This window comes from Oncorhynchus kisutch, unplaced genomic scaffold (assembly GCF_002021735.2).
Source record: "Oncorhynchus kisutch isolate 150728-3 unplaced genomic scaffold, Okis_V2 scaffold3868, whole genome shotgun sequence".
Classification (NCBI taxonomy): Eukaryota; Metazoa; Chordata; class Actinopteri; order Salmoniformes; family Salmonidae; genus Oncorhynchus; species Oncorhynchus kisutch.
In genome coordinates, this window is record NW_022265813.1 from 133,480 (window position 1) to 147,976 (window position 14,497).

Genomic DNA, 14,497 nt, shown 5'->3' on the forward strand with positions numbered 1-14,497 from the left:
AGACTGGGATGTCCTCTGTCTCCCCTCATCTCTGATACTCCAGACTGGGCTGTCCTCTGTCTCCCCTCATCTCTGATACTCCAGACTGGGCTGTCCTCTGTCTCCCCTCATCTCTGATACACCAGACTGGGCTGTCCTCTGTCTCCCCTCATCTCTGATACTCCAGACTGGGCTGTCCTCTGTCTCCCCTCATCTCTGATACTCCAGACTGGGCTGTCCTCTGCCACACTCACCTCTTCTCCCCCAAGAGGACCCCTTCTCCCTGCCTCCCTTCCCCACTACTCCCCCTAGAGTACCGGTGCACCCTGCCTCCCCTCCCCACTACTCCCCCTAGAGTACCGGTGCACCCTGCCTCCCCTCCCCACTACTCCCCCTAGAGTACCGGTGCACCCTGCCTCCCCTCCCCACTACTCCCCCTAGAGTACCGGTGCACCCTGCCTCCCCTCCCCACTACTCCCCCTAGAGTACCGCTGCACCCTGCCTCCCCTCCCCACTACTCCCCCTAGAGTACCGGTGCACCCTGCCTCCCCTCCCCACTACTCCCCCTAGAGTACCGCTGCACCCTGCCTCCCCTCCCCACTACTCCCCCTAGAGTACCGCTGCACCCTGCCTCCCCTCCCCACTACTCCCCCTAGAGTACCGGTGCACCCTGCCTCCCCTCCCCAGTACTCCCCCTAGAGTACCGCTGCACCCTGCCTCCCCTCACTCCCCTCTGTATCTATGTCATCTTGGTGGGCTGTTCGTGTGTCGTGTTTATTTATTAAATGTCTTCCCTTGCTTCCTGACTCTCAGTGTACATCGTTCCACCTTTACTTTTCCCTGAAGCATTACAGAAATAAACAAACCACTGAAGAAAATAACATCTTTGAGTGTTTTGAGTGAGTTTTGAGTACAGACACTGATGAATATGTTAATTAGACGATGATACAGGATACATTTAATTTAATTTAATTCCAAACTACAACATTTTCAGACAAGATAGAACTGCCAAAGGGGGCGGTGTTGCAATCTACTGCAAAGATAGCCTGCAGAGTTCTGTCCTACTATCCAGGTCTGTACCCAAACAATTTGAACTTCTACTTTTAAAAATCCACCTCTCTAAAAACAAGTCTCTCACCGTTGCCGCCTGCTATAGACCACCCTCTGCCCCCAGCTGTGCTCTGGACACCATATGTGAACTGATTGCCCCCCATCTATCTTCAGAGTTCGTGCTGCTAGGCGACCTAAACTGGAACATGCTTAACACCCCAGCCATCCTACAATCTAAACTTGATGCCCTCAATCTCACACAAATAATCAATGAACCTACCAGGTACCTCCCCAAAACCTTAAACACGGGCACCCTCATAGATATCATCCTAACCAACTTCCCCTCTAAATACACCTCTGCTGTCTTCAACCAAGATCTCAGCGATCACTGCCTCATTGCCTGCATCCGTAATGGGTCAGCGGTCAAACGACCTCCACTCATCACTGTAAAACGCTCCCTGAAACACTTCTGCGAGCAGGCCTTTCTAATCGACCTGGCCGGGGTATCCTGGAAGGATATTGATCTCATCCCGTCAGTAGAGGATGCCTGGATATTTTTTTTAAATGCCTTCCTAACCATCTTAAATAAACATGCCCCATTTAAGAAATTTAGAACCAGGAACAGATATAGCCCTTGGTTCTCCCCAGACCTGACTGCCCTTAACCAACACAAAAACATCCTATGGCGTTCTGCATTAGCATCGAACAGCCCCCGTGATATGCAGCTGTTCAGGGAAGCTAGAAATCATTATACACAGGCAGTTAGAAAAGCCAAGGCTAGCTTTTTCAAGCAGAAATTTGCTTCCTGCAACACTAACTCAAAAAAGTTCTGGGACACTGTAAAGTCCATGGAGAATAAGAACACCTCCTCCCAGCTGCCCACTGCACTGAAGATAGGAAACACTGTCACCACTGATAAATCCACCATAATTGAGAATTTCAATAAGCATTTTTCTACGGCTGGCCATGCTTTCCACCTGGCTACTCCTACCCCGGACAACAGCACTGCACCCCCAACAGCAACTCGCCCAAGCCTTCCCCATTTCTCCTTCTCCCAAATCCATTCAGCTGATGTTCTGAAAGAGCTGCAAAATCTGGACCCCTACAAATCAGCCGGGCTAGACAATCTGGACCCTTTCTTTCTAAAATTATCTGCCGAAATTGTTGCCACCCCTATTACTAGCCTGTTCAACCTCTCTTTCGTGTCGTCTGAGATTCCCAAAGATTGGAAAGCAGCTGCGGTCATCCCCCTCTTCAAAGGGGGGGACACTCTTGACCCAAACTGCTACAGACCTATATCTATCCTACCGTGCCTTTCTAAGGTCTTCGAAAGCCAAGTCAACAAACAGATTACCGACCATTTCGAATCTCACCATACCTTCTCTGCTATGCAATCCGGTTTCAGAGCTGGTCATGGGTGCACCTCAGCCACGCTCAAGGTCCTAAACGATATCTTAACCGCCATCGATAAGAAACATTACTGTGCAGCCGTATTCATTGATCTGGCCAAGGCTTTCGACTCTGTCAATCACCATATCCTCATCGGCAGACTCGACAGCCTTGGTTTCTCAAATGATTGCCTCGCCTGGTTCACCAACTACTTCTCTGATAGAGTTCAGTGTGTCAAATCGGAGGGTCTGCTGTCCGGACCTCTGGCAGTCTCTATGGGGGTGCCACAGGGTTCAATTCTTGGACCGACTCTCTTCTCTGTATACATCAATGAGGTCGCTCTTGCTGCTGGTGAGTCCCTGATCCACCTCTACGCAGACGACACCATTCTGTATACTTCCGGCCCTTCTTTGGACACTGTGTTAACAACCCTCCAGGCAAGCTTCAATGCCATACAACTCTCCTTCCGTGGCCTCCAATTGCTCTTAAATACAAGTAAAACTAAATGCATGCTCTTCAACCGATCGCTACCTGCACCTACCCGCCTGTCCAACATCACTACTCTGGACGGCTCTGACTTAGAATATGTGGACAACTACAAATACTTAGGTGTCTGGTTAGACTGTAAACTCTCCTTCCAGACCCATATCAAACATCTCCAATCCAAAGTTAAATCTAGATTTTCGCAACAAAGCATCCTTCACTCATGCTGCCAAACATACCCTTGTAAAACTGACCATCCTACCAATCCTCGACTTTGGCGATGTCATTTACAAAATAGCCTCCAATACCCTACTCAACAAATTGGATGCAGTCTATCACAGTGCAATCCGTTTTATCACCAAAGCCCCATATACTACCCACCATTGCGACCTGTACGCTCTCGTTGGCTGGCCCTCGCTTCATACTCGTCGCCAAACCCACTGGCTCCATGTCATCTACAAGACCCTGCTAGGTAAAGTCCCCCCTTATCTCAGCTCGCTGGTCACCATAGCATCTCCCACCTGTAGCACACGCTCCAGCAGGTATATCTCTCTAGTCACCCCCAAAACCAATTCTTTCTTTGGCCGCCTCTCCTTCCAGTTCTCTGCTGCCAATGACTGGAACGAACTACAAAAATCTCTGAAACTGGAAACACTTATCTCCCTCACTAGCTTTAAGCACCAACTGTCAGAGCAGCTCACAGATTACTGCACCTGTACATAGCCCACCTATAATTTAGCCCAAACAACTACCTCTTTCCCAACTGTATTTAATTTTAATTTATTAATTTATTTTGCTCCTTTGCACCCCATTATTTTTTATTTCTACTTTGCACATTCTTCCATTGCAAAACTACCATTCCAGTATTTTACTTGCTATATTGTATTTACTTTGCCATCATGGCCTTTTTTGCCTTTACCTCCCTTCTCACCTCATTTGCTCACATTGTATATAGACTTGTTTATACTGCATTATTGACTGTATGTTTGTTTTTACTCCATGTGTAACTCTGTCGTTTTATCTGTCGAACTGCTTTGCTTTATCTTGGCCAGGTCGCAATTGTAAATGAGAACTTGTTCTCAACTTGCCTACCTGGTTAAATAAAGGTGTTCTCAACTTGCCTACCTGGTTAAATAAAGGTGTTCTCAACTTGCTTACCTGGTTAAATAAAGGTGAAATAAAATAAATAAATAAATCATGTCATAACTGACAGGATAAAATTCAACCATCAAAACTGAGAACAACTTTAAAATAAAGGGGAAGTTTATTCATTGTATTATTATTGATCCATTGCAGATTATCCTACATGTCAATCAAACTGTGCTGTGAGAATCAAATTGCCTTCTAGACTCTCAAGCTGTGTTCCAAATGGTCCCCTATTCCCTATGGGCCCTGGTCAAAAGTAGTGCACTACATAGGGTTAAAGGGTACCATGTGGGACACAAGCCAAGCCAGACACACAGAAGACACACAGGACTCAGGACATCACATTACATACATACACATGGGCAACAGCATCTTTTATCAACAATACTGCATCATGAGGACAGTTACCACATGATGATATGACATCATTAGAGCATCACTGTCAAAGTGAAAAGGACAGACTGATAAAAACACCAGTTAGAAAATCACTAGACAGTAACATCTGACAGTAGTGTTTAATGTCCAGCAGCAATACTAGTAGTATCCCATCCTATTATTCTCAATGATGCATTTTATACTCATTTCATTCAAGTCATTTGAATTAGAAAGAACAGATTATGTCATGAAAAATATAATATTTGAATGCATGAATTTAGCTGAAAACTATAAACCATCATAAAAGTATTTGGAGTCAAACAGTAAAACTCAGATGAAAGACACCTTGGAGATCCTGATATCAACACATTGTAACGTTGTTCCTTCTAACAGAATGGTTGTTCCACCTAGTAGTCCATCAAATTGTAACGTTGTTCCTTCTAACAGAATGGTTGTTCCACCTAGTAGTCCATCACATTGTAACGTTGTTCCTTCTAACAGAATGGTTGTTCCACCTAGTAGTCCATCACAGAAGTAGGTGGTCAGTAATGGTTCTTGTTTTGCAGTCAGCCAACTAAGTCAACTGGTTAATAAGCCTTAGATTGCATATATGATGTGACTTGAAGGTTTTTCCTGAAACAGTCCATCCATTTCCAACAGTGAAAACCCAGCTCACATTTAATAGTAGATACTTGATGTGTTTATGGTGCGTAGACCAAAGACTGATGAGTTATGAACAGAACAATGTGGAAGTTGAGTCCATTGTGTTCATCCTTCAGCAGCCAGCCAGCCTCCAGTTGATTCATCACCATCCTGCAATGTCATATTTCAACCAGCAGGGGTCACTGATTCTACTATCTGAATTGTATCACTGTTCAAAGATGCCTCTGCCTTATCCAAGGTTCATCCTCCATCTCATGGCTTTAGGTAAACAGACAACACATGCATGAATCCAGAGTATTATTTTATCAAAACCATTTATAAAACACATCATCCACAGACTGAGAGTCTTCCATGGTCTTATTGTAAAGTCAAGTCCTTTGGAATCGTATTGGAGATACTGGATCTTTCCACGGTCAAATAAAGTATGTTTCCTTTTGCATAGAAACACTATAATGTTCTCTTATCAGACACTGAAGAAGAATAAGCCAAAAAGCCCTTTCATGGTTTTAGAACGGTTTTCCAAAGAAGCACAACTTTGGTGGTTGAAAGACATCAAACATCTGAAGTCAACAGCTCTCTGTGATTGTAAAGTCATCAAGCATGGAGTCAGTCAACATCTCTCTGTGTTTGTAAAGTCATCAAGCATCTGAAGTCAGTCAACATCTCTCTGTGTTTGTAAAGTCATCAAACATGGAGTCAGTCAACATCTCTCTGTGTTTGTAAAGTCATCAAGCATGGAGTCAGTCAACAGCTCTCTGTGATTGTAAAGTCATCAAGCATGGAGTCAGTCAACAGCTCTCTGTGATTGTGAAGTCATCAAACATGGAGTCAGTCAACAGCTTATTCCTCTCAGTCCATCAGCCAAAATGATCAATATCATAACTTAAATCATATAGTCATATTGATTGATAAGGCTAACGCAAACAGCAGCAGGCATGCTAAGTTCAGGCATTCTGGAACATTCCAGGGAGATACCGATTCAGAGGGGGGTGGGGGGGGGGGGGACTAGGTAGCTGTCTGTCTCTTCGGAAGACCAGCGTGGAGGTCTTGAGACAGTTGAAGGAGGCAGTGAGACAGGTGAGGAAGAGAGACAGACAGGTAGATCTGCGATGCATCTCGTTTTCCTGAAATCAATCGTTAACACAGTTACAGCCAGTGGTATAATGAAAACATGTTATTACACAAGGAGAAGTGCTAATCTTTCTTCTTCTTGGTCCTCCCATCACATTAAATAACTGTGAAAACAATGATTTGTTGTTGTTTATCCTTCATTTAACTAGGCAAGTCAGTTAAGAACAAATTCTGATTTTCAATGACGGCCTAGGAACACTGGGTTAACGTGTTCAATCCATTTGGTTGATTTAAAAATACAGTATATAAAATACCCGTCCAGCATCACTACTCTGGACGGCTCTGACTTAGAATATGTGGATAACTACAAATACCTAGGTGTCTGGTTAGACTGTAAACTCTCGTTCCAGACTCACATTTAGCATCTCCAATCCAAAATTAAATCTAGAATTGGCTTCCTATTTCGCAACAAAGCATCCTTCACTCATGCTGCCAAACATACCCTCGTAAAACTGACCAACCGGTCCTCGATTTTGGCGATGTCATTTATAAAATAGCCTCCAACCCTCTACTCAGCAAATTGGATGCGGTCTATCACAGTGCCATCCGTTTTGTCACCAAAGCCCCATATACTATTCACCACTGCGACCTGTACGCTCTCGTTGGCTGGCACTCGCTTCACTCTCGTCTCCAAACCCACTGGCTCCAGGTCATCTACAAGTCTCTGCTAGGTCAAGCCCCACCTTATCTCAGCTCACTGGTCACCATAGCAGCACCCACCCGTAGCACGCGCTCCAACAGGTATCTCTCACTGGTCACCCCCAAAGCCAATTCATCCTTTGGCCGCCTTTCATTCCAGTTCTCTGCTGCCAATGACTGGAATGAACTGCAAACATCACTGAAGCTGGAGAATCATATCTCCCTCACTAGCTTTAAGCACCAGCTGTCAGAGCAGCTCACAGATCACTGCACCTGCACATAGCCCATCTGTAAACAGCCCATCCAACGACCTCCTCCCCATACTGTATTTATCTTGCTCCTTTGCACCCCAGTATCTCTACTTGCACATTCATCTTCTGCACATCTACCATTCCAGTGTTTAATTGCTATATTGTATTTACTTCGCCACCATGGCCTATTTACTGTCTTATCTTACCTCATTTACACTCACTGTATATAGACTTCTTGTTTTCCTTTTCTACTGTAATATTGACTGTGTGTTTATTCCATGTGTAACTCTGTGTTGTTGTATGTGTCAAACTGCTTTGCTTTATCTTGGCCAGGTCGCAGTTGAAAAATGAGAACTTGTTCTCAACTAGCCTACCTGGTTAAATAAAGGCGAAATAAAAAAAATATATATCTAATACCTATTATTCACACTAATGTTAGGTTACTGTAAAAAATAAAATAATATCCTGTGTATCCTGTCCGAGGGGAACCTGTATCCTGTCCGAGGGGAACCTGTATTCTGTTTCAATTTCTGGATTCCGTCTTGAGTTTTCAACATTGCGGAAATCATGGGGCCCCACAAGCCCTGATGTGAGTTACAATGAAATATATTGACATACCTTGTCAATGTATTCTGGAAAATATGGTCTGTCCAGTACTCAGGAACGTCTGAACACCTATATACCTAAAGAAGAGAAGTTGTATTAAAACCTATAACAAAGTCAGGAAAATAAACACTCCAATGACTTCAGCTTTAGATAGCTAACGTAAACTCACGTAAACTCGTACATCTCCTTGGTCCGTACAATTGCCCTTATTTTAGCACCCCAAAAACGTAATACTTCCAGATCAACTGTAATGTCAATACCATTGTAAAGCACCCTTTCTAACAGAATAAATGACATGACATAAACGCTGCCCGTTTCTGCATAATTCAAGCAGGCAATGAGCCCCGTCGGGTCTTTTTAAAAATGGCGGGTGAAACTAATTTTTAGGGCGGTGCTAAAGTGATCTTAGAAGTAAACAGCGGCTTTGAGAATGATGATCGCATGCAATGATGACAAAAAACATGACCAGGTATCCCCCCCCTTACCCCCGTCACTGTCCATTTCTTGTTTTTGAAGGATGATAGAAGTGATACACCTGGTGGAGAGAGATTGTAAAACAGAAATAGTTGATTTATGCCTGCTGTACGATATGACATGACAGATCAAGATGTAACAGAGGGTCCGGTTTTTCAACTTTTCTCCAATACTAGAGAGCCATTACCATGTCGATCAACGCATGAATAGAAACCTAGTTCACACCCCCGATTTTGACTTAGTTTTCTTTCTAGCCTCGTTTGAATGTCGCGGTTGCGCAAGTTTGTACGGAATGGGGTGAGTTTAAGTTAGCTTGCCTAGCAGGCAAACATTACCTTGCAGGGGCACATGTGTTCAGTTCTACTGTAATGTTGGCTGACAATGCATTTTTTGCTAAGCTAGGTAGCTAATATGTTACATAGCTATTTCGGTTCATATAAAACCTACACAAAAATGACAAAAGTTATTTTTTCAACAAATTGGATGCAGTCTATCACAGTGCAATCCGTTTTATCACCAAAGCCCCATATACTACCCACCATTGCGACCTGTATGCTCTCGTTGGCTGGCCCTCGCTTCATACTCGTCGCCAAACCCACTGGCTCCATGTCATCTACAAGACCCTGCTAGGTAAAGTCCCCCCTTATCTCAGCTCGCTGGTCACCATAGCATCTCCCACCTGTAGCACACGCTCCAGCAGGTATATCTCTCTAGTCACCCCCAAGACCAATTCTTTCTTTGGCCGCCTCTCCTTCCAGTTCTCTGCTGCCAATGACTGGAACGAACTACAAAAATCTCTGAAACTGGAAACACTTATCTCCCTCACTAGCTTTAAGCACCAACTGTCAGAGCAGCTCACAGATTACTGCACCTGTACATAGCCCACCTAAAATTTAGCCCAAACAACTACCTCTTTCCCAACTGTATTTAATTTTTATTTATTTATTTATTTTGCTCCTTTGCACCCCATTATTTTTTTATTTCTACTTTGCACATTCTTCCATTGCAAAACTACCATTCCAGTATTTTACTTGCTATATTGTATTTACTTTGCCATCATGGCCTTTTTTTGCCTTTACCTCCCTTCTCACCTCATTTGCTCACATTGTATATAGACTTGTTTATACTGCATTATTGACTGTATGTTTGTTTTTACTCCATGTGTAACTCTGTGTCGTTTTATCTGTCGAACTGCTTTGCTTTATCTTGGCCAGGTCGCAATTGTAAATGAGAACTTGTTCTCAACTTGCCTACCTGGTTAAATAAAGGTAAAATAAATAAATAAATAAAATAAAATAAACAGCAGAGGCAAGAAAATGCACTGCTAACTTACTAGTTAGTAGCATGCCCACCATTAGTTAACTATACAGACATCATGGAAGTCAACTAGCTAGTAGCATGCCCACCACTAGTTAACTATACAGACATCATGGAAGTCAACTAGCTAGTAGCATGCCCACCACTAGTTAACTATACAGACATCATGGAAGTCAACAAGCTAGTAGCATGCCCACCACTAGCTAACTATACAGACATCATGGAAGTTAACTAGCTAGTTTATCAACGTGCAAATATATAACTTACTCTGACAATATAACTAGCTAAAGGCTTTTCGTACTTGAAGAATATTATTTAACGAATCTTTTTTGACATTTCGTTGAAAATGTGTGTAGATCCAAACTACATTCCAAGTGATAGTTTGGTCGTTACCTGCCACAAGGCCTTTCCAGAGGAGAAAGATCAAGACGACGTCTGTTGAAATGTTCCAAGCACAACTGACCTTCATAACTAGATCTGGCATGTCAGTCCAACACAATAACGATCATTTCAACATCATATTTTTAAGTTGTTGGTTGTTACTTAGAAATATTCGTTCAAATTTAGCAGTTTACTACCTTGGATTTTTATTTGCAAATGCCAGTCTAACACATATATTAAGGACTATAATCTAAATTGTGTTAAAAAGCAGAAACCTATTATTTTTAGTAAAAATCATTTGATTATCTTTTGTAATATTTACTATGCCGGTGGTTCATTTTTTACAGTTTATAACGAATATGAATTCGGTGGGCAGAAATTATTAAATATTTTAGCGACCCAGACAGACAGCTGTGTGTTATGTGTTAGTCTATTAGTTGGTTGTGTTGTACTTACCAGTAGCCAGTGTTCGCGGGGTCCGACATGCCAATCAACCTGCTATCTGCCAATCCTGGAACGTTCTGATGCCGGGCTTCCTGGTGGAGAGGCGTGGAGGGGGGTTGGGCAGGGAGCATTGGAAGATAAGACCAGGTTTAGACGTTGCTCTCTCTCTCTTATGTCTGGCTTTCACAAGAGAAGGTCGCGGTTGGTTTATAGGGTATCCTTTATTTATTTGTCGTGGGCTGCGGCCAAACAGTAGCCTGTGGGGAGTTGGGTTAATAAACCGTACATTCGCAAACTCAACTCTCTGTCTGGACAATTGTTCCTTTATGATCTAGTCAGGTCATTACAATATTAAATCATTAGACCTCTCACTAAAGGCATCAGTCATATACAACAGTTATACTTAAATCCAAACTGGTTCTCTAGTAAATTGGTAGGAATGTCTCATCCTGTGTTCAAGAAGGGCCTTTCCCCTTTATTCAGATTACACCTGCTCACTTTCGGTTGTTTGAAAAGGAAATAATCTCCAAAATATCGTTCTTTTTTAAACAAGCCTTAGAAAGTTGGTTGTAATTTCAGTTTAATCCACCTGAAAAGACAGAACAAATAATACAACAAATAGTGGTTAAACTTAAATACAAATTGTTTAAAAAGAACGAAAAAATGTTTTAACAAGGTATAATTTCAGTGAATGATATCATAAATAGGACTGGTGGAGTTGTGTCACACATGCAGCTAACACAGACATATGGAAATGTCTGCTCTACCCAAAATTACAACCAACTAATTGCAGCATTACCACAAGAATGGAAGAGGCAAGTAGAAGGGGAATAAGTAAGGAACTTGTATGTCGGCCCTGTATTAAAGAACATAAATGGTTAAAGAAAAGTGTGATAAAAACATTTACCAATTTAATTGAAGGACCAAAAAACGTATAGCTGTGCCATATAAATGGCAAAATAGTTGGGAAGAGATTTTCGATGTACCCAATCCATGGCACATGGTTTATGAATTGATACGCAAAACAACCCGGATTCAAAACTTCGATTTTTCTATTAAATTACTATACAAAATTCTTGCAACCAATCGGATGTTATATATATGGGGGGATACAGTCTTCCCAGCTCTGCAGATTTTGCTGTGAGGAGGCAGAGTCATTAGGTCATTTATTTTGGTATTGTCCATATGTAGGTCGTTTTTGGTCACAGGTCCAGGAATGGCTGAAGAATTGCAACTAACGCTGCAGATAGCAATACTGGGTGATTTGAAAAGCCATAGTCAATCAATAATATAATAATTATTTTACCAAAAATGTTTATTTTTAATTTACAATCTGTAGAAGCTATGAGAATAGAAAGGTTCCGAACTTTTGTGAAGCATCACAGCACAGGTGAAAAATATATGGCAAATATAAATCCCAAATGGATGGTGTTGAGAGATCGATGGGAGGAGTTGGATGGAGCTGAACGGTGGGACTAATAACAAGATAACCAATGTAAAACATACGGGTCTGTAAAATGTATAAAGGTTCAGAGATGATGTGAAATAACACAGTTACCAATAGAAATCAAACTGGATGGACATCAGAAATAGAGGAAGAACTAAAAACAAACTAAATATAACTATTGTAAAATAGATTGTGTCTGTAAAATGTGTATAAGATGTATAAACTGAAGGTAGAAGCCTGAGTGTTATTGTTCATTAGTTTACTCCAATTGGGGGAAGGGTGGTAGGGTTTGGGGGGAATCATAAAGGTATATTAATATATATATACACACACACACACACACACATACATACATTTTATTTTTTTCAGCTTAATATTGCGACAAGATTGTTGCTTCCATCAATGTAATTGTCTGCATCATTTACAATCCCCCATATATGAAGCAACAATCTTGTCGCAATATTAAGATGATCCACCACTTAAAAAATGTGTGCAAAGCTGTCATCAAGGCAAAGGACACTCAATGACATTCAGAGACAAGTCCCGATGCCACTCCTGCGTTGTCTTGGCTGTGTGATTAGACTCATTGTCCTGTTGGAAAGTGTACCTTCGCCCCAGTCTGAGGTCCTGAGCGATCTGGAACAGGTTTTCATCAAGGATCTTTCTGTACTTTGCTCTGTTCATCTTTCGCTCGATTCTAACTAGTCTCCCAGGCCCTGCCGCTGAAAAACATCCCCACAGCATGATGCTGCCACCACCATGTTCAATCTTGTTTCTCATGGTCTGAGAGTCTTTAGGTGCCTTTTGGCAAATTCCAAGCGGGCTGTCATGCGCCTTTTACTAAGGAGTGGCTTCCGTCTGCCCATATAATCCTGTCTCGGAGCTCTATGGACTATTCCCTCAACCTCATGGCTTGGTTTTTTTCTCTGACATGCACTGATAACTGTGGGAGCTTATATAGACAGGTGTGTGCATTTCCAAATCATGTCCAATCAATTGAATTAACACATGTGGACTCCAATCAAGTTGTAGAAACATCAAGGATGATTAATGGAAACATGAATTTAATTTCGAGTCTCATAGTAAAGAGTCTGAATACTTATGTAAATACTTTTTAAATGTTTATTTTTTAATAATAAATTAGCTAAAACATTTTTCATAAATTTTAGAATAAAGCTGTAAAGTAACAAAATGTGGAAAAAGTCAAGGCGTCTTGAGTACTTTCCGAATGCACCGTAACTGCCTCAATGTTGCTGGACCCCAGGAAGAGAAGCTGATGCCTTGGCAAGAATGAATGAGGATCCTAAATAGAAATACAAGTACCAGTCATTTGCCAGGGTTAGAGCTTCCATGTCTGTTCTATTCTTTCTTATTTCTATGGTCATGCCATTGGCTACTTTATGTAAACAAGATAAACGAAATAAATACACAAATTATTGAAAATGTAATTGTTTAATAAACGAGATCAGGAATTCCGAAATATTTTTAAAAGAATAACATGCAAAAATAGAGGCCAAAACACATCATCAGTTTATTTACCCCACCAACACTGCAGAAGGCCGATCCACTATTAGACTATATTTCTCTATATCAACATGTGTAAAACCAACACTTGAACACTGAGCCCAACCTCCAGTATGTTACGATAATATTTATGTTCATTTCAAAGTAGACCAATCCGAAAGTGCGCGTAAAAGTGGCGTCAGGTCTCCATGTCGGATTTCCCCAGTCCGCGCCTTCGTGTCAGTTGAACTGCGCTCCTGTCTTCACCCCACTGTCAGCTACAAGACAAACATGACATATAAAACGTGTGGTGGCCACAGAATAGATATATCTAGTCGAGGGAGATGAACACAGGAAAGAGTAAGACGCGTATGTAGAAGAAGATGCCCTGTTGGATTATTTTTTAATAAAACGGCAGAACAGTCTTTCTGGTCGCAGGTTCCTCATATATATAAGTAACCTGTCCTACATTATTGGGACAAATATGCCTCGTCCAAAGTCTTGGATAGTTTATTGACCCACTAAAGTGGTTCGTTTACGAACATTACTATGTGGGAGCGAATCTACTTTTACGCATCATTGATTTGATGCGTTTTCGTAATTGTCAGTCTTATCCATAAAGGATGTCAGTATACTTAAGCTGATTTATTAGAAATTGCTTCACTAATTCAGTCATTCATTGATGGTTTGATTGTCTGATTGATTAATACACTTCGTTGACATATTAAACTACGGGGGCAGCCATGACAGGAAGGTTGATGCTTGGCATTGTTGCGTCACAATACAAAATGCCTCTGATGACGTAATGATCAAACACCAAACTGCCACTGGTGAAATGACGGGTCATTAGCTGATTGAACTGCAAGGTGAACGGTAAGTACACCTGTCTGTCTGTTTATCAGATAAATGAGGGGATAGACAGTTTTATTGACCACCAGACATATCTAGGCTATTAGAAATTAATTGAACAAAGTTGTTACATTTTAATGAATATATCTTGTCCCAAATAAGTATTTCAACTCAGAACTGAATGTGATGGAATTAGATGAGACAGTAAAACATTTTAAAAAATTTCCCCAAATACTAAACAAAGATGTTTCTGTGGCTCTCTTTTTATAGAGTTTAATGGTGCTGAAAGCCACTTCCTATTCCAAGTATTCAAGACTAGAAGGAGCATTCTGATTAGAATCCTGCAGACCAGTGAATGATGAATAGGAGG

General features: G+C 41.6%; 1 protein-coding gene across 1 annotated transcript in view; it reads right to left on the reverse strand.

Annotated features, from left to right (window-relative positions):
• Positions 1-4,143: 4,143 nt before the first annotated feature.
• The window catches only part of LOC116372042 (voltage-dependent calcium channel subunit alpha-2/delta-4-like), a 69,159-nt gene continuing 58,805 nt past the window's right edge, over positions 4,144-14,497 (reverse strand). Inside the window, exon 15 of the mRNA XM_031821115.1 lies at positions 4,144-4,937. The gene's annotated coding sequence lies outside the window, so the exon portion shown is untranslated. The remainder of the gene's footprint in view (positions 4,938-14,497) is intronic.